The 24,466-nt window shown below is 38.4% G+C and overlaps 1 protein-coding gene and 1 long non-coding RNA gene across 8 annotated transcripts in view; one reads left to right on the top strand and one right to left on the bottom strand.

Moving 5' to 3' along the window:
• The window catches only part of LOC140624199 (sodium channel protein type 1 subunit alpha), a 140,141-nt gene extending 139,420 nt beyond the window's left edge, over positions 1 to 721 (bottom strand). For 5 of the 7 annotated variants that reach the window (XM_072810926.1, XM_072810928.1, XM_072810927.1 and 2 more), the window contains exon 1: positions 282 to 721. The gene's annotated coding sequence lies outside the window, so the exon portion shown is untranslated. The remainder of the gene's footprint in view (positions 1 to 281) is intronic. The other 2 variants (XM_072810929.1, XM_072810930.1) reach the window with 1 other exon arrangement.
• LOC140624204 (uncharacterized) overlaps positions 298 to 24,466 on the top strand; it is a 73,124-nt gene continuing 48,955 nt past the window's right edge. The window contains exons 1-2 of the long non-coding RNA XR_012023712.1: positions 298 to 801; positions 17,479 to 17,545. This is a non-coding gene — a long non-coding RNA (uncharacterized lncRNA). The remainder of the gene's footprint in view (positions 802 to 17,478; positions 17,546 to 24,466) is intronic.

Raw genomic sequence — 24,466 nt, 5'->3', positions numbered from 1 at the left:
CACCTCCCGGCAAATGGATTGTATTCAGAGTTTAAAACAGCCAAAGCAACACTCATTCCTCGATGGCTAGAGAGGATGCTTGATAAGCAGATCCTAATTTATGACTCGTTTGCTCTTAAGTGTCTTAAAACTAGGATTGCCACCAGACTTCCTCTGCTTATTCAGGCATGCTGACAAAACTGGACTCCCTCAGTAATCTCTCTCTGCACCTCTCAGCATGGCTGACAGGCATCTGCCAAGACTATAGCATATAAACCACTGAATCATGCAAAAATATTTACCCCCAAAAGATGTAGTAAAAGCTCAGCTTCCTCCAGCTTCCATAGTCTCTGAAGTGTTAATCTGAAGGAACAGTTCCATGAGTTTTCACAGGCCAGCAGTGTGTCTCCTACACTTGACCTAGACAGCCTTACATAACGAAGCGTCGGGGCTGGGGAGCTCGCTGAATGTCATCACCAGCAAGAGTAAGAAGTATTGGCAGCAGCAGGCAGGCGGGCAGGCTGGGAGTTTGCATGGGAAGCATGAAATCTTGTCTTCTCTTTTGAAATGTTTTGGAAGGAGAGTTAAGAATAGCTCGGAAACTGGTCGTGTTGTTTTTGTGGGAAGAATGACCAGAAGCATAAAAGCTAAATTTTCCAGCAAGTGCAAGACACTGCTTTCGGTGTTTGCCATAAACCTAAGAGAGCGAACCGCTGTCTGTAAAGTACTGTGCCATGACACCTAAGATGAAGGGGATGGTAAAGCAAAGTAATGACTCAAAGGCTGCCACCGAGAGCTTTTGTCTACCTTTAACTCATTGTGGTGAGTATAGGGGAACATGCGTGTATGTAATAGGAGTAATAGTTGGAGGTGTGAGCTGGTTTGCAGGATGACCAGAAGAGTGGTAAAGAGTGTTTATGTTCCTTAAACATCTTTTTGCAGGCAAGAGGATGGCATTTTAAATCTTGATTTATCAAATTCAGAAGGGGGTGGGTTAAACTGGTTGTGCTTAATGCATTTCAATTCAGGTATTTTCATGAAAGTAATAAGAAAATCGGGTTACCTCTCTGTGGTGGTTTGCAGATAACTGTCAAGTGTGTTCATTAATTACTGCCATTGTTGATACTAAAAAGATCAGACTTTCAGATTTTGTATACAATGAATCTTTTTTTAGACTCTCAAAGCAATGTCTCAGAATGGGGCAGGAAGATCACTGTGCTTTTAAATAAGCTTTGTTACACTCACTCCTAGATATCTGGAGGATACTTTTTAAACAGCAAATGGAAAATAATGTATTCTCTATTTAATTTCCATTCAATTATCTCGAGTGTATGCAATGCAAATTGCGTTCTTAAAAGCTAGAAATAATAAAACCAGTCCTATATTCTGATCTTGAGTACAATGATATGACATTATTAATATAAGATGGGATTATATTGTTTAATTATATATAAAACTGTGGTTTGATACGGGATGTGGGCTAAGATGTATAATTCCCGAGGCAACAGAAATAGAGAAGCCATGCATCATTTAAAAATAATATTAATGTGCTGCTCTTAGCTGGGAAACTTATCTACTAATGCATCACACTGAGAATAGAGCAGAGAAATAAGAGAATTTTAGGTCTAGGGGGCAACATGGTGATCTAATTCCACCCCACCATTTAACCCCTTTGGAAACTGAGGTAGAAAGAAGTTAAACGAGGTGGTTAAGGTGACCCCGAAGAAGAGTTGAATGAAAAGTGGGTTTCCTGATACTCACCGGTGTTTGCCTACCATCCTGCAGTAAATAATTGTCCTCTAATACTTGTGTAAGGGCCTGATGTACAATGATTTTTTTAATCATAGAAATGACAGAAAACAAAGTGGAGTAGCACTAAATATTTGCTTTTAGGAGCAGTCTGATTTTAGGAAATCCATTTCTGTAGTGGATAGGATGAACACTTTTACTCAATTAGTTCTCACAGCCGTAATGAACATACTGGCACATTTAATTCAATTTTTCAAATTATGAAATAGTGTTCTGAACATTTGGTGATGGACACTACATTGGTAGTTTAGATCTTTTTATCTTTTTAATGTTGATTGTGGAGCTAAGCTTGTCCTTCTTTTGGAGAGCTAATGCACATAAAATAAATAACCCATAGAAGGCCAGGAACTGGAAAACGGAATGTTTAAAAAAGACTTGGCCTTATTACTTTCAAGTAAACTGAGCTCTTGTAGTCAGGCACTTCTTTTTGATCCTTCTATCCCTGCCCCAGCACAGTGCTTACTGGAAACCTCAATAAATGTTTACTGAATAAATAAATGGAGGGGTGAAATGCATTCAAGATGATCCATGTATGATAGTTGCATATGCTATTCCCTAGCAAAGTTCCTTGGTGGCATTTTAAAGAACGTAGAAAAATGATTTATGAATATATCAGTTTAATAATTGCCAAAGTAAATGAATGCTTCTGAAATACCTGTTTGGAGGCTATTCTCATTTTTAAGAAAACAGCATTCTTCTTGCATCTAGTTGGATCAACTTGGTATAGGTTTGGCAGCTTCTAAGAGATAATCCAACTTTCACTAGTTTAACCAAATAGAAGTTTTTTTTTTTTCCTCTAGTGACATGAAGGTAGGACTTCACGCAGTACTGGCAAGACCCACAGTCTTCAGAGGTCTAAGCTAATCTTTCCTTCCTTTTAGCCATCCTTAGCATCTGGCTTTCATTCTCTGATTTGTTGCCTTGTAGTCTCAAAATGGCTGCCTCTCCTCCAGCATCCTGGGTACATTCCAGGCAGGAGGGTAAGAACTGCAAAGGGCAAAAGGCAAGTCCCAGTTGAATCGGCTCTTTCTCCAAGAGCTTTCCTGATCACCTACACAGTGTGGCTTATGTCTTATGGATCATAATTGTGAGAAATGCCACCCTTCATAGTGAGGAGTCTAGAACAATTGTGTTTTTAGCCAAACCCATTGTCTTCCCTAGGAGATCTGGGCTTCTGTGTTTAAGGCAAATGGGGTTGTTTCCCCACTATCCATTCTCCCTTAGCATATACTTTTGGTAGTTCTGGTAAAATCCTAAAGGATTCAGCATGATCATTTAGTCTAAGTTGATTTATCTCCCAAAAGAAGGAAAAAGCTTCTCATCTTATATCCAGATCTTCTATGGAAAAAATTAACCTACTTTTGCAACGGAACATTACTTGGGTAGCAATGGGTTTATAATTACACTGTAGTCAAATATGCAAAGAGAAACCTGCAGATAATTTTTTTCAGAATGAAAAAAGAAAATAATGCCATTTCACCCTATATTCACCCTCAAAATAAGGTTGTCTGAAGTAGTTTCTTTCTGAGGAGATTCTGACTATAGAAGAATAAATGGACACTGAATTGGAGCTAAGATCTTTGAATTTTCTGTAGTTACTAAGAAAAATGGTGCCTCACTACTTTAGAAAAGAGGCTTTTGCTTTATTTATTTATTTATTTATTTATTTATTTATTTATTTATATTTATTTTGGTTCTGCCTGTTGTCTTACTGGAGTTAGCTAGGCTGAAAAGCATGTGGCTCCTCCTGTGGGCCATGGAAGGGCTACATGAGATATTCCAGTTAGGTCACAAGAATGTCTCTCTAAACCATGTTCTTTATACTGGGACAAGGAATAATACCGACATCTTTAAAAGGACATGGAACAGGATGGCCCCTCAGACCAAAAGTTTCATGCAAAACTTGTAGAAAATTCCTGGCCAGACTGGATTAGAGACTCTCTGATTTCAGGAGGAAAAATTCTGGCATTCTTAGTTTCTATTAAACTCAACTTTTATAGGGAAGATAGTTGACTTTGAACCCAAGTCACAATCATTTTGAAATAATCTATTCAGAAAAAAATGGAATATTGTACTAACCTCTACTCTACTGAAAAGCCACACAGAACATGGTATTCATTTCACTCTCTTAACAGGAGTAAATAGAGGAAATTCTTGGCAGGAAAGCAGACTATATCCAGCCTGACTGAGGACAAATTAAAGTCTGTTTAGTGCCTGGGGGTATGAGTTTTACAAGTCACAAACTCAAGGGAGAACAAAACTGGAAATTTCTTCCTTTTCCTATAAATTAATTTAATTTCAATTTTAATGTCCCATCTTTGCCTCATGGCAGAAAATTTAATTATTTCTAGGTCAGCTCAATCGCTTTAGTACTTTTTCAGTTATCTTGGGTTTGGCTCAGTAAAATGTGATATTTTTGTCCTTCTTTATATTAATTAGAATAACACTAGCTTCAGCAATAAATATACCCAAAAGTCTTGGTGGCTTAGCACAATTAAATTATATTTTTTACTCAGGAAAGTTTCTATGTGGTTGCTCCTGATTGGCAGGTGGCCTTCCATGTGATGATGTATGGATCTTGGATCGTTCTGTCTCATGGCTCCTCCTGCCTCCAGGTACTCAGAATCAGCCAACAGAGGGGAAAAGACTTCAGGAAGAGTTCTATGTACCTCTTCAGCCCAGAAATGACTGGCTTGTATTTAAATGGTGAAGGATAGTCATGTGGCTTCATCTACATGCAATGGAAGGCTGAGAAATGTTGTCCCTAGCTGGGCAGCTACTTCTCGAAAGGAAGCATAGGTTATTGTGGTAACCAAGATGTCTCTGCCTTTCATCTTTGCAGTTAATCACTTAAAAAAGTATCATCTTTTGCCAGTTATAGTTTTTTGAGATTAGAGAACTCAGGATTCCATGGGGGAGGGGGGCGAGAAGGGGAGAGTTCTCCTTGCGTTAATGATTGATTATATTTTGCACCTGAAAATGGGATCACATCCTTTTTCTTCTACCCACAGATATTAGAGAAAATTTAGTATAGATTTTCAAAGTTATACACTGTAGTTTCTGGAATTCAGGTCTGTGGTTTTACATTTTAAGTAAAATACCCAAATTATAGCAGTCCCACATGCAATGAGAAACATGGCTGGTTCATATGAGCCTTGAAAGGTTGGTTTCTGAATTCATTCTGATCAGAGCACCCAGATAACGCTTGGATATCACATGGGTATTTCGGGCAGGATGTAAGAAGGCACAGGGAGAAAGGGGTTGAGCCTATATAGAAAAAGCAAAATTTTCAGAAATTCTCAGCAGACTTCCTCCTGGGTCTCATTGTCCAGAACTGTTATGTATTCCCTCACAGGAATAAGAGAGGAGCCTAGGAAAAGTAGCTTTCAAGTTGGACTAACAGATGTTTCAAACAAAATTGGGGTTCCCTTAATAAGGAAGAAGGGGGCAGCCTGGGTGGCTCAGCGGTTTAGTGCCGCCTTCAGCCCAGGGCGTGATCCTGGAGACCCGGGATCAAGTCCCACATCAGGCGCCCTGTATGGAGCCTGCCTCTCTCTCTACCTGTGTCTCTGCCTCTCTCTCTCTCTCTCTCTCTCTCTCTCTCTGTGTGTGTGTGTCTCTCATGAATAAATAAATAAAATCTTAAAAAAATAAGGAAGAAGGGGGAAAAATAACAATGTCTGACTCAACATTAATAGGCCAATCAATCTGCCTGAGGTAATTATAAGCTTGTTTCCACTTCCCAGAGGGCTTGGTCTCAGTGGTGTGTGTGTGTGTGTGTGTATGAGGGCGGGGGGGGGGGGGAGAAAGAGTGAGAGAGAGAGACACACACACACACACACACACACACACACACACACACACTAGGTTTATTGGTGCTGTGGTGCTGAGCATGAACCCCTAGGCAATCCAGAGACTGCTTTCATTTAAAATGGTCTGTAACTTAGTGGCTAATGAACCAGGATGTCTATAGATTTATACATCTGCTTTTCCATATTTTTCAGTCTTGGATTCTCTTCTGAACTTGCTAGGTCATATTCTAAGCAGGTGTTCTATTTAAACTGGGAAGAAGCACCCTTTAAAAAAAGCTCTCTGCTCTCCAGCTGTCTCTCTTCATTAAACACACACACACATTCCAGAGTTTCTAAGTTTTTGAGTAAAAAGGAGAATCAACTAGGTCAAACTATATGTGTAGATGGGAGGATAGGGAAAGATGGGTGCCTGGGAAGAGGAAAAAACCAGATGTTTAATATTTGTCCTTTTTGGTGTTTTCTCTTTTCCAAATTGGTTTCCCAAGTGAGAGCTAAGAATGTGCAAGCCTTGGTTCATTATTCAATGCATTATATTATCTCTAATATAACCCTAAGGGACTGGCATAACTGCACTGTCTTTTCTTTTCCAGGACCCCCATGTCCTATTTCTCATCAAACACCACATGGTTAGCCAGACTCAGAAATTCCCTTAAAGATCTATGAACAATTCTCAGGCGAAATCAAAAGAAACAATTGACTTCCCCATTCACTCATTTTGACCAATGTTCTAGTCTCATTGAGTTGCTTGCAGATATAAGAAAACTTTAGGCTATCTCATGCCTCTGAATTCACTTAGATTGTTCTCTCTGATGGAGTCACTCATCTCTGCTCACTTCTACAACCCCTGGCTTTGCATCCCATCCGCAGTCCTTTCTTATCATCGTTGAAACATAGTAGGTTTAAGGACGAGTTCTTTAAAATAGCAGGTCCTTATCCCTTCACCTCCACCCAAGTGGAAATTATTACTGCTTTTTGGGATGTTACCATGACCTAGAAAGCCCAAGTGTGCTTATACTACACTTGGTTAAATATATTTGCTTTCACACCATCATCCTCAAATCACTGGTTAACTATTTAAAATCCAAGAACATATTTTTTTTTTCCCACCTTTGAATTTCTAGTACCTAAAATGGAGACTTCTTGGGACATAGTATGCATTCAATAACATTCCTTGCAATAAAAAGTTGAGATTACTAATAACAATGAAGATGAACCCATAAACTTCAAGAAAGCCAAGCATACACAAACATGGAATTATTAAATAGAAAACACTAGGAATAATAATATATCCTATAAAAAGATGTTTCATTTTTTGAGAGATCACCAAAGTTTCATTGAACATGTCATGTAGTAGTTTTCTTTACTTTCGGTTTTTCCACAAAAAGTCTATTTCTTAAAATAAGCCACATCTATCCTTCAAAAATCTAATTGTAGGCAATGGCTTGACATTTTTTTTAATGATAATCTTGTTATTTTAGCAGTTCTACTTTGTTCTCTACATATTATATTAAGTCCATATGTAGGAGATAAAAAGTACTTCCTTTAATCAGAATTCCAAATTAAGTTATTGTATTTGGAACCCAGCTTTAGAAATCTTGTCTTCAAATAGCAAGTCTTGGCCTCCCTCAGACATTGTGATATGAAAATCTGAGTATGTGGAGCTCTAAACTAGTAGAGCTCACTTTGCTGAAGGCCAGCATTTCCCTGGAGGTAGAGAAGTAAGATGTGGATTCTGAACTGGGTGCCCAGACCCATTTGTTCCTTTGGCCTCATCTCTTTCTCACCCCTCCACTTTCCAATTGGAGAAAAACTTGAAATTAGATGACTTGCCGGAGGCCACATACCTAGTTTTCTCTCAGGGTAGGCCAACACACAGGGCTTCTTGACCAGGGTACAGGAGTGAAGAATCAAATATCAAAATGAACAGCCCGTTTTGCTTTTGTAGATATAGCTGGATTATAAAAAATTTAAAGTGCATCCCATTTAGCAAAACCTCTAAACATGCTCTTCACAGTGACATTATATATGCTGAGTCATCCTCTTCTTGCCCTTTTATTTTTTATTTTTAAAAAATATTTATTTATTTGAGAGACACAGAGCATGAGTGGGGTGAAGGGCAGAGGAAGAGAAAGCAGCAGACTCCCCACTGATCAGGGAACCCAACAACATGTGGCTCAATCTGTGGACTCCAGGATCATGACCCCAGCCTAAAGCAGACGCTTAAGCAACTGGCCACCCGGTGCCCCTTCTTGTCCTTTTATAACTGAAAAAGTTGACAAAAATGTTGGACTAATAATGATAGATAAATATGAATTATAATTTACATCTCTATGACTGTGCTTAATACTTTACAAAGTACATTCCTATATTGGATTTCCCGGATCCTTACCAGATCCAGATCGGCATCGCGGTCTGCATGACAGCCCCTGACCTGACCCATGCCTCTACTAGATGAGCCCAGGATGCATCCTGAGGCCTGCGGCTCTGCATGCAGTGCTCTGTGTGACACTTCACACTGTAGGAATCTGCTGATCAAGGGGAGGGCCACATGGATGGGAGGTAAAAAATATCAGTGAGGAATGTCTAGTCCCAACCCCAAACCTGCCACAGAGAATCTCTGCTAGCATTTGGACCTCCATGTGGGCTTTTGGAAGAGAAGCTCAGGTTTCAGAGAGGGGCTCAGACATGTGAAATCCAGTGATGAATAAATCTTCAGAAATGCCAAGCTCTGTTATTATTCTGAGTAACAATTAGTCCCCAGATGATTTTTATTTTAGGGAAGGAAATCTCAGAAGTGATTAGTCAACTAGTTGCACAGCTGCAAATATCTTCAGATTTGAAAACATTGCCCTTTTTGCAGAGGACAGGCAACAAGGTTCCAAATGCAAGCAAATTTTGCACATACAAAAAAACCACTCTGTCAGCAAGCTTAATTAGGTAGAAAAAGTTTGCCTCTAATTCCATTATAAAGGAAGACTATAAATCAACCAATCATAGGGTTTGGAGGCTGGAAGAAACCCCAATTTTGCTATTGCCCCACATGGCTAGGTTGGCAAATGCAGAAAGTAGATGAAATTTGATTCTGATTAGCGCTATAATAGAAAAACCATTTCTATTTTGACACACAATATTTCTTTACTAATATATTTTTAAATGTAATATGTTAATAGTTTGATATTTAATCTTTGAACCCTAATTAATTATTAACCTTTAACAAATATTTAATATCTATTAATGAATATTAAAAGCACATAGGCTTTTTACTTCTTAATATATGTTTACAAAACAGAACAGAGGAAATATTACCTACAAGAAATACCATATCTTATTCATATTCTCTCAGTAATCCTGGTTCCTGAACATCCAGGGCAAATTTTGTAGGGGAAAAGTGGAATAACAATGCCTCTCTCATAGGATTATTGTAAATTTCAGTGGGAAAATATTTGTTAGTCACTGAGTTGTGTTGAGTGGTCAACAAAGTTCACGTCTTTCTTTCTTGTTTCCCTCACATAAAGGTGGGAACTAAGGAGTTTAACCAACTAAGGCTTCAGATTAAACTAAATTGGAAATATTTTCTTTTGAGCTTCTTTTTAAAAAGTGCATGTTTACTCTCACCTCTCTGTAACAGGAAAGGTGGGAAGTCTGGAAGGGTCCCTTCTTCATGGCGAAAACTTGCTTTCAGTAGGTGCATTAGCCAATGATCCACTGATGATTGAATTTTTAGAGTATCCTTGCTTCTGAGTACTTAAGCCGTTTGCTGGATTCAGTCTAGCTATTCACAAGGAATATTTATTGATTCCCTACCCACACCTATCTTCTGGGACATAACTAAATCCTCTTGGAATGTTTAGAGTCTGGGGAATATATCGTATTATACTGTCTGACCAGTGTTGAGTGCTGGGAATACGAAGCACTCTGGAATTCAAAGGAGAACAAGATCACCTCCTCCTTTGGGGGTGTAAGAGATCTACTTGGAGAAAGTGGGATTTGGAGAGAGAAGCAGTGGGGGCGGACTTCACAAAGAAGAGCATGGAGAAGGTGGAATGGTTAATAGTTCTCGAAAGAAAAAAGGAAAGAGAGGAATATTCCAGAAAAAGGAATAGGCCAGTTTATTTAGAGCCTGAGGGTTTGTGCATTATCATGATTAATCACAGGAACAGTTGCCAAGCTTTCATTATAAAAATATTCTCCAGGAGGATTCATCAAGTTCTATTGCCTATTAATTTCTGTTGATGCATTTTATTTAGCATCTTCAATGACAGAGGACACTTTTTTTAAAAAAAGAAACGGAGGCAATAAGATGAAGCTCATTAGATAAATGATTTACGTGTGATATTTTAAAACTAAGCAATGTTATCGCCCCAAGCAAATTATGAGTCTTTAGTTTTAATATGTTTGCAGTGTCCTTGAAAGTTCTAAGTTTATGGCTTAACATTTTTATTTAGTACATATAAGTGAATAGTGTTTTATCATCTCTAATTTACTATTTATTAAGAAATTACGACACAAGGCAATGTAGTGCTGTGGTATATGATTTGATTTGGAACTTTACAAAATATTTAGAGGCACCTGGGTGGTTCTGTTGATTAAGCATCTGACTTTTGATTTTGGCCCAGGTCATGATCTCAGGGTCATGAGATTGAGTACTGAGTCAGGCTCTGTGCTAGATATGGAGCCTGCTTAAGATTCCTCCTCTCCTTCTACCCCTCTCCCCTCCTGGCCTTTCCTTTTTTTTTTAATATTTATTTATTTATTCATGAGAGACACACACACACAGAGGCAGAGGCACAGGCAGAGGGAGAAGCAGGCTCCTTGCAGGGAGCCCTATGTGAGACTCGATCCTGGGATCAGGCCCTGGGCCGAAGGCAGATGCTCAACCGCTGAGCCACCCACACATCCCTCCTGGCCCTTCCTTTAAAAAAACTGGCTTATGGTCTTACTTTTACCATGAAAATGCTCTTGTATGACCTTGAATATATTTCCCATCTGTGAATCTGTGTACTTGAGTGTAAAATAGATGAGACTAAACTTAAATGCATTTTAATTCCTCAAGTTTTAAAATTGCATACTATAAATATATAGACACACACATATTTTTTAAAACTACAATACTCTTTTTATGTTTTTTTAAAAACCACACCCATGAGAATGGGATCTGCACTGTTCAAATAATTATTTCTTAGGTAGCCAGAGAATTTTTCAAGGGCTACATAACAGTTTGTAGCCCAGCTAAACCTTACTGTCAAAACCAACATCCTAAAGAAATGTCATGAGAGAAGATGATTTTAAAAGCAGGTCCCCTTTCTGTTCTTGGTTAGGTGAGGCTTGCAAGGAATTCTGAAACAGGTGTAATTTAACATTCATTACAGCATCACTTGAAGCTTTGCAGTTCCAAAGTGTATGTACCCATACACTTGACCTAAATGACCTTTTATGAAAGATAAAAATTCACTCAAGCCTCACCACTGGAACTGGCGAGGGATGCTCCCCTTAGGAAGACTGTGCTATTTTCTATCTTGAGGACATATCCACAGGAGGTCAACAGCTGATGAGTGGTTACCCCACATGTGAGTATAGCTAAAAAGTCCCTCTGGTAATCATCTCCCTCCATTTTCCAGCAAGAAGACTGAGCTCCCACTCTCCGAGCCTATGTGTTGGGACACTTGCCTATACCTACTAGCACAGACCATTGATTGAACATTGCTGATGCATCTCTATCAACAGAAGCCAGGCCGGATTGCTCAGAGCCCCTGCAAGAAAGCCCATGATGGGCTTTTGCATAGTTATAGTTTCTCACAGCCCCAAGAAAACCTTTCAGATGTTTTCATAAGGCTGAGTCCTATATGGGCACGTAATTCTAGCTACACATAAATAAATAACATCAGTGCTAATAGTACATACACTTTGTATTGTGAGGTAATTTTGTCCTAAATGCTTATTGCTATACATTTCTAATTCCCTTCAGAATAAATAGCTTTTCTTTACAAAGTGGTTAATGAAAGATTAAGCTCTTTTTTCCCCCTGGTTTTCTATTTAATGAAAACAAATGCATACATCTTCTTTAAGGTTTGAGACCCTATCTCTATCCCCCAAAGCATATTTTAATTTTCTAGCTTTGTTTTTTCATATTTAAAGGTAATAAATTATATAAACCAACATAAAACTATGATTATAAAAACTATAATTCATCCTAAACCTCTATTACTTGATCATTTGAAGTTAGCCATGGTGTAGTGCAAAAATCACAGTAAAACACAGTTAGGCAGATCAGGATTGAGACTCTGGGCCTATTAGTTAATAGTATGGTAACTTCTGGAAGTTGCTTAAATTTTCTGAGCCTTTGTTCTTACCTATCAAATAGGGATGATAATCTGAAACCATAGGGTTATAAAATAAGATAATGAGATAATGTGTTTGGCACATAAGAGGTGTTCAAAAATAGTACTCGTTTTTTGCCCTCTCCTCCTTAATCATGTTGGAAGCACAGGGCAGGAATTTAATTAATGTTTCACTGAAAAAGAAATATCAGAACTCATGATTTTATTTCAAGCCTTCTGTTTTCCTGACTTATATACTGTCCTGAGTTATCCTGATCTTTTTGTTGGCCACAATTACCACCTCTATGCTTGCTGATGGCCTCTTTATTTTTATTTCTGGTCCAAATCACTTTCCTGTGCTCTGGACTCTTATACCTATATGCTTTTTAGGACATGCCTCTGTTAAACTCACTTTAAAGTCTACATTTCCCAAATTGATTTTGGCATCTTCCACTTACCATGAAAAAAATACAATAACAATCAAATAATTTGGCTTTTGGGCATCCCTGGGTGGCTCAACAATTTAGCGCCTGCCTTTGGTCCAGGGCATGATCCTGGAGTACCGGGATCAAGTCCCACATCGGGCTCCCTGCATGGAGCCTGCTTTTCTCTCTCTCTCTCTCCCTCATAAACAAAGAAACAAACAAACAAACAGTTTGGCTTTTCTTGCTTTGTTTCCTATTGTGAGTGCCCAAGCTTGAATTTTGGGTTACAGCTTGGACACTTCTCTAACTTCTTCACATCCAACTACTAAGTCCCATCCCTTCCACTTCCAGAATATATTTCAGATCCATCTATAACTCTCCAGTCTTAATCGCTATTACTCTGCTTCAGACCACCATCATCTATTGCCTGAATTTTTCCAACCAACTTTCAACTGGTCTCTCTGCTTCTAGGCATGCTTCTCTCTAACCTGTGGCTCATAAAGCAGACAGAAAGACCTTTCTAAATCTACTGCATATTGTGTCTCTTCCATGTGTAAAAACCAGGCTTATCACCATTCTAACAGCTTACATGATATACCATTAACATGCTTTCTTTACAGTAGGCTCACTCTCTAGACCTCCTTGAGGACTCAAGCATTCGTTGTAGTGTCATAGCCAATAGCTCCCAGTTACGTCCCTCCTTGGGACTTTCCCTCAGCCGAAAGTACTTGCACAAGGTTATACCTTTCCCAGGGCAGCTGCCATGCAGTGGCAGCTCCTCTCAGAGGTATGAAATTCCATCCCCTTATCCCAGAGAAAACTCTGAAGGTCCATCCCAATTTAAGAGCTCCCTGTGGGATTTGCTGAAGACTTTGTTGTAATTATATTATAGTCCTGAACATAGAGATAGAAGTTGAGTAGTAGACTACGTTCATTGCTTCACAGGTGTTGATATTGAAAGTTCTCCCAATAAACTTCTAGCATGAAAGTCTCAACCTTTGAGTCTATGTTCCAGAGAACTCAACCTTTGACAACAAAACTCTCCCCTGGACTATTTAGTGTTTCAGCTTCATACTGCATCACTTCTTCCCTTTGTATTCTATTCTTCATCCAGTCTCACCTAAATTTCAGTTCTTCAACTATACAGCACTCTACTTTTAACATTTGCCCTTTTCTCTAGGCTCTCTTCCCTCATTTTTTGGATCTTTGCTTAAAGTGTCACTTCTTTCAGGAGGCTTTGCTGATTCAGATTCTGGTTGTAGGCTCTGTAAATAAAGGGAATTATGCACCATCGTATCCTCATTCATTTCACAGTGTTTGGCTTATGTTCATCTTTCCAAGAATGCTGAATGATCGAAAGAATACATGAATGAATGAATGTTAGTTAAGACTGGATTTACAGTGGTTAAAACTAAGACATTCATGGAAGAATCTATATGCTTATTTAAGAATGATCGTGCGTATTTTGGATAAGAACTTTAGTTTTTACTGAATATAACTGTGTGTGTTAATTCAGGTACTCATTAGATTATTTATCATTCAAATGGAGGAATTTTTAAATATCCCGTAATGCAAAGCCACCTGAGTGGCTCAATGGTCGAGCATCTGCTTTTGGCTCAGATCATGATCCTAGAGTCCTGGGATTGAGTCCCACATCAGGTTCCCCACAGGGAGCCTGCTTCTCCCTCTGCCTAGGTCTCTCTCTCTGTGTCTCTCATGAATAAATAAAATGTTTTTTTAATCCCACAGTGCAGAGCCCTCCATAGGAGTTGGTTAAAAAATGTCAATTCCACTTCCACTAAGAATTTATGTCCAGTTATATTATTTTAAAATATTTATTTATTTATTTATTTATTTATTTATTTATTTATGAGAGAGAGAGAGAGAGAGCCGGAGGAGGGACAGGGGGAGAGAGAATCTTGCGTGGACTCGCCCTGAGTGCAGAGCCTGACATAGGGCTCGAACTCATGAACCTGAGATCATGACTTTATCCAAAACCAAGAGTCAGAGGCTTAACTGATTGAGCCATCCAAGTGCCCCATTAGTATTATTTTTCTAACAATACCTCTTCCAGAAACATCTGTCTTGAAATTTTGTTAGAACTTACAATGATACTTTTTTCCTCCCCACCATCTACTCTATTGTTCCCAACAATGAGCTATCTGGGAAATGAAAGACTAAAATCGATCAAATCCCATTAGGGTAGTTTTATTAGGTGACCCAAGAAATAAAAGAGCCCAACAATGGTATTTGAAGTAGTAAATTCCTAGCCTTATGCTATAAAATGGAAAAGAAGGAGGAAAGTCGATATAAATGCTAACCATCCTTCACACTGGCTCCCTCAAGATGGGTTTCCCTGGAAGTGTGGCAGGTTGTTGCATGTCTTTAGGATCAGACTTTGAGTAATCAGATGCTCCCCTGGGGAAGAGGGTAGGACTTCCTAAACATTTCCAGGTTAGAAAGTCACTCCTGTTAGCCTAGGGCAATTCTTCAGGAAAGGAGAAAGTTAGGATCTATTTGATATCAACACTGACAACAATTGGGGGTCCACACACTGTCCTGGTAAAGGGATTTTACCAATGTCTATGATGCTATTCCCCTACCTCTGTGCCTGTATCTTGAGATAACTACAGTCTATGCATGATGCTTGCTGTCTTCCTTATTTTGACCTCAAACTTTTCTTTTGGGACAGAGTACCAGAATTCCCTCCATTGTCAGAAATTATCACTAATTTTCTTAGAATTTATAAGTACACTATACACTGTTGACAATCTTATTTCTAAATTGAAAACAGAAAATAATTCTAGTCTAGATTTCATAACTTTTGATTTACTATTATACTATTATTAAATCTCTCATTGAGATAGAAGAGAATATTGAAATCTAGTAGATTCTTACAAAGCATGTTAGAAACAAGTTATTTTCTAAAGTTCCAACATTATCCTTGTTTTTTGAAGACTTGGAGACATCGTTGGTGTCAGTGGGAAGTTTGCACATAACTATTTGTTTATTCTCAATCAAATATCAAAGAGATGAACTGGTGCTGAGACTATTAGAGTGCTTTATAGGGAACCTGAAGGAAGCTGTAATCTAGGTCCATCTCCCATGTAAGAGCTTTGGGTAAGGCCTACACTTGTTCATAAAAAGGTGTTACCTTCCAATCTACACATTTGATAGCAAAGGGGTAAGAATTGCTCGTATCCAACATCCCAGAATATTCATATTTTAGACTTGTCAGAAACTGTAACATCAAACTCTGCTTTGGGACTCTTATCAAAAGTTAGAGAAGTTGAGTTTATAGAGGATACTTTGATGGCATGCAGCTCAGTCTTCTCAGCAGTTTCTTTAGACCTCATTATTGCATAAGCAAAGAGCTTTATCCTGGGACCATACAATTTTGTTTTGTTTTGTTTTGTTTTTAAATCAAGGATAGAAACTAGAAGCACATAATGGTCAAATTCTAGAGCAATCCACTGCAGGTTTCATTTGATTATGATCCCATCATTTTCACTAGGGTGGAACCATAAGAGGCTGTGGTTGAAACCACTGCAGTGTCTGTTAATAGTCTGACCAAACAGTTGCAGTTTAAAACCAAAGATCATCTAAATATGTATCTTTTGGACAGAAGAGAAAAAAATTCAGTGAAAATTGGCTTCAAACTCAAGTTTAGAAAGGATTTTAAACAAGATTATGTAAGTCAAACTAAAAATGCATGCAAATCACTACCTAAGCACTGACTATGAAACTTAGCACATTCATTGCTAAATTAGAAAGTAGTTGGACAATTCTTTGCTCCCTGGAGAGTGTGAAAACCTCCAGGCCCATGGCCAATAGACTGAATGCCTGCTTAACTTCAGGCTGCCTAGAGACTCACTGTTGTTATTGAAAGCCTATCACATGGCACAGATCTAGCTCCGGCAGGTGAGATTTAGGGAAAAGGAAAGACCATGTTCATCCATCTCAAAGGGCTTCTCTACCTTTGCCAAAACAGAGTGCATCCTCGTCTCTGGGAGGAAAAGAAAATTGTTTTAAGAATTGCTTATTAAGGGAAAAGAGACTTTTTACAGATTTTTAAGAATATACATATGTGTATACATACATATATATACATACACACATATATATTTAGGTTTCTATTTAAAATCTAGTTAATGTATAGGATAATATTAGGTTCAAGGGTACAATATCATGATTCAACAAATCCAATATCACCTGTGTTCATCATGACAAATTCACCCCTTACTCTCCATCACCTCTTGCCCCCAGCCCCTGGACTCCCTCCCCTCCCCCTCTGGTAACCAACAGTTTGATTTCTAATCTTAAGAGTCTGTTTCTTGGCACCTCGCTCTTTCTCATTTTTCCTTTGCTCGTTTGTTTTCTTTCTTAAATTCCACATTTAAAACAATTTTGCGCTTAGAGATTAAACATTTACCTTAGCTTTTGCATAAAATATCCAAGTTGACTCAAAAAGGACACAAGAGATCTTTAGATTTTTATCTGGACAAAGTCAAAAATAAATCTGCTTCAGGGCTATCTTATAGGACTCTGGTATTCGCCTCATATCCTCTTGGCTACACAGGTCATGAAACCTCTGCTACTCTACACCTCCTTCGTACATGCTACCTCTGCTTGTTTGGGTGATGGCAGCTACAGCTGACAAAGGGTGATCACAAAACACTGGGGCTACTTAAGGGGAAATCTCTCTGTGTTCCCCACATCTGTTTGCATCTGAAGCATTATGCTACAGGGGTGGGCGGGTAGTAAATCTCCATGGGACAAACATTGAGCAGGGGCAGACAGGAGAGAGGTAGGAGCCAGCAAGTAGATGGTCTTTTCCTTTCTCTTAAGGACAGTCCCAAAGCATGGTTTTGTTACAGGGCCTGTCCAGAGACTTCCCACATGGCTAAGTGATCAGCTGTGTCTCTTGGTGAAGCAAGCCAGCTCCAGCACCCCCACACCCCACCCCGCTTCTTTCCCTCTGTTTGCTCTTCTGTGACAGCCTCAGGCGGTTTGCTAGTCAGCCTTGGCTAAGACTAGAACAGAATCCTTTTACTGCTTGATGAAATAATTATGAAACACTGTAAATTTCAACCATATAACAAAATTTCTAAACCCCAGCTTAATACTTCTTTTCAGGTTTTATTTTCATTAAGAAAACAGCTAAACACAAGAAGAAAAACGAGAAAGGCTTAAATGAGAAGTGGTAAGAGTGGTTTTCTTTCTTTCTTCTTTCTTTTTTTCTTCCTATTGCATATTCCTATTTTCAATTTTTTTCTCTAAAGTGCAGGTATTTATGCATTTAAAGAACTACTAAAAGAATATATAATAGAATTTTATATTTTATTTTAAAATGTTACAGCTCTTATTTTTTCTAACCTACCTTGAAGCATTATTCTATGAAGTGTTTTTCCATTACTATATCTCAAGTACCAAAATGGAGTTAAGTAGATGCTCAAAAAATGTGTGAATGAATAAGTGGATTATTGAGGGAAGCATATGAAATAGCTATTTCACTCATTTCCAAACAATTATTTTCGTCTCCTTATCTCTACCACATTACATCTGCTTTCCTCCATTTTTACCACCCAATTCAAGTTCCCATCATCTCTTGCCGAAACTCTTGCAAAATCTTCTGAATTATAATCCCTGCTTGTTTTCTTGCCCTTTCTTTGTTGCTACTCCAGGAAGCAGCCAGAAGGACCTTTAATATATATATATATATATATTAAAGTATGTCATTCCACTGCTTAATGCATCTAGAAGAAAACCCAAAGCCCTTATCAAGTCACACAAAGCCCTCCATGATATGGCCCCAGCCAGGCACTGGCCTCATTTCCTACACAGCCCTTCTTTTCCTCAAAGAATTTCCTGCCTTAGCAGATTTGCCCATACTCTTCCCTTTGTCAGGAATGCTCTGACTCTGGATCTTTATATGACTTATTTTCTAGTTATTTCAGCCTCACATTATATACAACCTCCTCCATGAGGTGTTTCCCTGGTGAACCAATGCAATTTTAGCCCTCTGTTTCCTCTCACAGCACCCTGACTTCCTTTCATTCCAGCCTTTGCCACTACCAGAATTTGGCTTATTCATTTACTTGTTTAGCTGCCCGCCCCCCCCCCCCATGTCCCTTCCTCATTCAGCATACATGTACTGGAATGTATGCTCAAAACAAGACAGGGCTTACTCACACTTGTTCTGCACTTGGTGTATACCAGACACAGAATATTTATTTCCACTGTTAATTTTGGACCTAGTATTTTATACAAAGCTCTTAAAGTTCCTTGATGTTGGAAATGTGATTCTGAAATCTCGGGCAGCTTTGACTTGAATCCAGCGAGGGGAAAACAAATGAATGAAATACTTCTTTGATGACAGTGCCCCACAAAGATCTAAATTATATCCAGCTACTGATTTTGAAAAACTCAATAAGGGGACAAGAAGATCTTGGCAAAAACTACCTGTTCACTCTTTAGAACTCTCATATTTTGTTGCCACCTTTATTCTTTTTTAAAAAATCATGTTATAATCTTTCTGAAATTTTAAAATACATTCGTGTCTCCATGCTTTTGTGGTTGATGGTTTCCTAGGGCTAATAATGTAACTCTTCAAGTTGAGATGATCTTAGTTTTGCTTTTCTTGCAGGAAAATACTGGAGTTATTTCCCTGCAGAATTTAAGACTGAGATTACCCAAAGTAATTTCATCTAGTTAATTGCTCCACTGTGACCTAAAAGACCTTTCTTTCCCACTGGTGTTACCAGAAACTTGACATCATCAGATAGTGAAATAAGAGGTACTGACAACTGAGGCCTCAGCCTAATCCTTTTGGCATCTTTGCATAAAACAGACTCTAACTACTGGCTGACAGTTGCCCAAGAAGTCAGTGAGATTGCTGCTACCAAAAAGCCCTCCTGTAATTAAGAACTCAGATCAGTAGTCCCTAAGAGCTTTGGAAGCAACCTCAAGGCTTTAGTTTCTTCTACACTTATTTTCTCTCCTTGCAACACACACATTTTTATGAAACCCCAAAATAGGAAACAGAAGTGCATGTGTGTGTGTGCGCGCACATGTGTAGTTTATTGCCCTGGGGATATGGCATAAGAACATTTTTCTTAAAAGAAAGGACTTCATTGTAAAAGACATCCTCACAGAAATTCTTTATTTTATGACATCGCTCCTTTATTTTCTTATGGTGGAAAGTGCTCTATGGAGAGTCAGTAAAATTGCTAGCCTCCACATTCATTTAATGTCTGCAGATAGAATTAAAAACACTTTAATGTGGCATCAGTCAAATATACCACTTCCTGGCCATGTTCAAATTGAGCTTAAGAGGGGTACCTGGGTGACTGAGCAAGAGATTAACATATATAAATATCATTTTTAGAAACTAAGTTCTAACTATTTAATAATGGACTCAAAGATTTCTCATCAGTTTAGTGATGCCTTTCTCTAACTGAAGTACCATCTTTGCTAGGAAAATGGCACTGATCCATTGTCTTTTTGTTTCTTATCAAAAATATTGAGCAACTATTTATTGGTGCTTGATTCTGTTCTCTGTACTGAGACAATAAAACGTTGATTTGTCTTGTCTCTTAATGTTCCAGTCATCCTCTTTTTCTGCTTAGGTATCCTATATTCACTAGTAGGATAAAATATCTTGCTCAGTTCTGAGCAGCATGGGCAACCAGGATTATTCTTTAAACCATGTTCATACTGAGACTAGTTCTCTTCACTAAAAAGGAATTTTATTTTCTCAACAATTTTCTTCTGTTCCCAAGAAGACATGAGAGGCCTACTGCTGAGAGCAGAAAAATTAGAATCTTCTTACAGAGTGAGCTTTGTACTTACTCTTCTTTAAGTTAATATAAGCAGTTAAAAGTAACACAAACATGAGAAACACATGCTGTTGGTAGACTGTTCTTTTTAAAAACTATGTACAGTCAATTTGCAGTTTATTCTCAGGCATAGTGTATTATTCTTTTTCTAAAGTAAAATTAGTTGGCAAATGTTTTGTAGATTTACAAATATATCCAGGTACTGAGTAAAAAAGAAGCATTTCTAAGACCTTTGTGTTGGTTTGGAGATGCCTGATGCATAACTAGGCAGCTAATCTTACCTACTGCCTGTGTTCTTAAATATAATTCTGTACAATCTAGATGCCACATAGGCATTAGGGATCCATGTTAGGTACACCCTTGCTATATTTGGTTAATTTATCCTTTTTCCTCTTCTCTGTGAAGCAACTAACTGTCACACACGGAGCCCTCATTCAGTGTGAACGAGTTAGAGTCATTAGCAACATGACTTTAAAGGAATATCCAAGTAGACAGTGGACCTGTCTAGATCCCGAAAGCATCTTCATCCGGTGACCTGCGGCTCTCTGCATTTAAGATTGACCTGATTTGTGCTTTCTGCCCACAAGCTCATTCTCACACCAGGGGGACAAGTCTGCCTCAAGGTTAAAGCCTCAGCATAGTATTCCAATTTAAACAGCGTCTTTGCCCAATGCTTGTTCTACTTGCTTTATGTCTAAACAGATTATAGAATTCATTCACCATAATGAAACTTGATCTTGCAACCTCATCATTATGCTCGTTGAACTATAGCGTACACCAGTTTTTCTAGTTATTTTTATTTGGCAGCCTGCTTTCCATTATTCTTCTTTTGATAAGAATCCCAAGATTTACTTTGGGCAAATTACTTCTCCTCATTTTTTGTGCAGTCAAGGTATTTTACTTTCTGTTGGTCAAGAGGAACAGCAAATGACTCAAGTTGGGCCAGCTGGATTTTCTCTCTCCCAAGGCTTAGAACTTTGAGCAGAGGGAACACAAGGAAAGAAAAATGGTCAGAGCCTGTGCATTTTGGGTAGTGGCACTCGGATAGGTCCACTACTTTGAATCTTTAGATCCTTGTTCGTTGAGGCCTCTTCTTCAGCCTTTTCATGAATTTTGAACTATGAACTATCCTCATAACATATCGTTTTCTCCTTAAGTTAGCCACAGTTGATTTTGTTGCTTGTTACCAGAGAATTCTGGCTGAAATATGTTGCTTTCCTGAGTGTCATTCTGAGCTGTATCTGTATTCTTTATGGATTTAATCAACAATAATTATTTTTGAATGTGCACTTTGGAGTACATTTTGACATTTTGGAAATGGTTTTTCAGTAAGAGACCTGATACCAGCTTGCAATTCATGCTTAGTTAAAAAGAAGATTAAGTTAATATATCATTTTCCTAGTCGTGCATTAAGTATTTGTTTGGGTGCCTAGAAAGAGTATATCTCTATGTTGGATTAAGAGAAAGATATAAAATAGCGAAGGATCCATATTTCCTATGGAAGGAAGTTTTAATTTACAGTCTAATAAGATTATACTAACCTATTCATAAACCTATTATATTTAACCACAGAAAGTTAAACAAAAATGTAAGTCTTAAGTAAAAACAAACAAAAAATAAAACCCACAATACAAAGACGTCACAAGGCAATCATGATTCATTGCCAAATGAAGGATAGAGCTAACACGGGCTGCAGTGTGAGAGGAAGGTGAGCTATGTAGTGCTGGAGTGATCTAAGGAAGTTTCATAGAGGCTTGCTGGAGGTTGGATTGAACAGTGCCAAGAAGGATGGGGTGTCCAGTAGAGTAGTGTTGTTAATTTAAGGTTTTCCCCCAACTCTGCAAAGCATGCCAAACCACATGACAGGGCAGATGTAAAGGATACATTACAATAACATCTTGAACTGGCCTTTGGCACATGGACACCTCACTCCTCTTACATTCTCCAGTTCAACTCTCACGCTCTCACATTAGCTTTCTTTCTCTGTGCTCAGATTGTCTGACTTGGCAACTCATTTGATCAAATCTCAGAGCTCCTGATCCTCCCACTTGCAGGTTGCAAATTGCCTCCTTCCTCCAATATTGATTTTGGAGTATCTTCTTGGTAATGCCCTTCTTCCAATGGGGCTCCTCTCCTGATATAAAACTGCCCTTTTGAGCAGCACCTCCTAGGTACATGCCAAGCTTCTCTCCTCTAAAGTCCCCAAAGGCTGTACTCATATAACTGGGAAGGCTGAATAGACTGAGGGAGAGAGACTCTAGAGTGATAAAGTACAGGCAAGACAGCATGAAGCCAAAGGCAGATGCAGAAAAGTGTATGAGATATTTCGGGGAGCAGCACCAGCTAATTGGGACAGGATTCAATGGGGAAATAGTGAAGGATAGAAATTGGGAAAGCAAGGTGGAGCTGATGAGTGATCAGAATGGATTTTATACTATAGGTGATAGCACATGATTGCTTTTAAGCAGCACCATCTATATCAACATTGACTGGATTTTAGAAAGTTTAATTTGGGAAGGTTATGACCAATAGATTGAAAGCAGAAGAATCTGGTAACAGCCAAGAGTTAGAGAGATGAAGTTATTGGCTAGATGGTGACACTTTATTTCACCTATATGGAAATAAGTGACTGATGAGAGAGGCATAATAATGTTTATAAGACCCAAAATGGTTTTTACTATGCTGGGCTTGGCAGAATAAACTACCAATTATTATTCTATAGATTTCAGAGTAAGCCAAGATAATAAGAAAAAATGATCCCTATTATTTTATTTAGATTGGTTGTCAAAAATAGTCTGATTCTTCAAAAGTCTTCTGCTTGAGATGTGCAGACAGAGAATAAGCAGTACTGTCACCAATATGGTAGCAGAGGAAACCCCAGCCTCTGTCCTCTGGCAAAGATCCACAGTTAGGCAGCTGACCATGAATAGAAACAGCTCTAGGGCAGTTCCGGGGCCCATGTAAGAAACTTTAGCAACATAGTGAACAAAAACCCTGAGATGGGAGCACAAGAAGGGTAGAAAGAACAGTCATTTTGCTTTCATCATCCCAACCCCTAGGGTGGCATTGATCAGAGCTAAGAGGGAACTCTCCCCATAGAAAGAGTTTCTCTCCGCAGGAGAGGGTGAGCGTGGTTTGTGGCACCAAACTAAAGGACCCAATTCAGTTTCGCTGAAAAGACCAGCAAAGCGGAGGCTTATAGAAATGGCTAGAAATAAAAGAGCAAGGGCTACCAATGTCAGCCACATGGTGGGAGCAACATGAGTTGGCAGTGACATGCCCTGTATATTCCCAGAGGAACCCTGTGACCATCATATGGTGAAAGATGGTAGCTACACTTGGGATGAGCATGGCATTGCACAGAGAGTTGTTAAATCACCATGTTGTATACCTGAAATTAAATGTGTTAACTATACTCAAAAAAATTAAAAACTGAAAAAAATAAAATAAACTCCCCCCCCCCAAAAAAACCCCTCAGAATCATATGGCTTCCCTGAATTCTACAAAAAAACATAGGAGGAGTAAATTCACACCAATTCTTCTCAAAATCTTTCAAAAATTTTAAGAGGCAGGGATACTCTCAAAGTTGTTTTACAAGGACATCATACCCTTAATGCCAAAGCCAGATAAGGATACTATAGGAAATAGAAAACTACAGATCAGTTACCCTAATAAATAAAGATACACAAATTCTCAACAAAATACAAGCAAATTGAGATCAGCAGAACCTTAAAAGAATCAACCATGAAGATCAAGTCAGACTTATCCCTACAATACAAGGATGGTTCAACATACAGAAATCAATACCTGTGATATATCACATTAACAGAATAAAAGGCAAACATCATATAATCATTTCGATAGATGCAGAAAAAAGCATTTGACAAAATTCAACACCTTTTCATGATAAAAGCTCAACAAACTGGGTATAGAAGGAACATCCCACAACAGAATAAATGCCACACGTGACATGTCCATCGGTACCATCATACTTAATCACGAAAAATTTAAATCTTTTACTTTAATCTCAGGAACAAGACAAGCAAGCCCATTTCTAATCAGTCCTATTCAACAGGGTAAGAGAAGTCCGGACTAGAGCAATTAGAAAAGAAAAGACATTGAAATCAGAAAGGAAGAAGTAAACTTGTTCTGTCTGCTAATGATGTGATTTTGCATGTAGAAAATTTTAAAGATTTTACCAAAAGTCTGTTAGAACTAATAAACAAATACACTAAAGTTATAGGACACAAAATCGACATGCAAAAATCAGTTGTATTTCTGCACAT

Source organism: Canis lupus, chromosome 34 (genome assembly GCF_048164855.1).
Source record: "Canis lupus baileyi chromosome 34, mCanLup2.hap1, whole genome shotgun sequence".
NCBI classification, from domain to species: domain Eukaryota; kingdom Metazoa; phylum Chordata; class Mammalia; order Carnivora; family Canidae; genus Canis; species Canis lupus.
The sequence above is the reverse complement of the archived record's forward strand: the minus strand, read 5'-3'. Positions and strand labels throughout refer to the sequence as shown.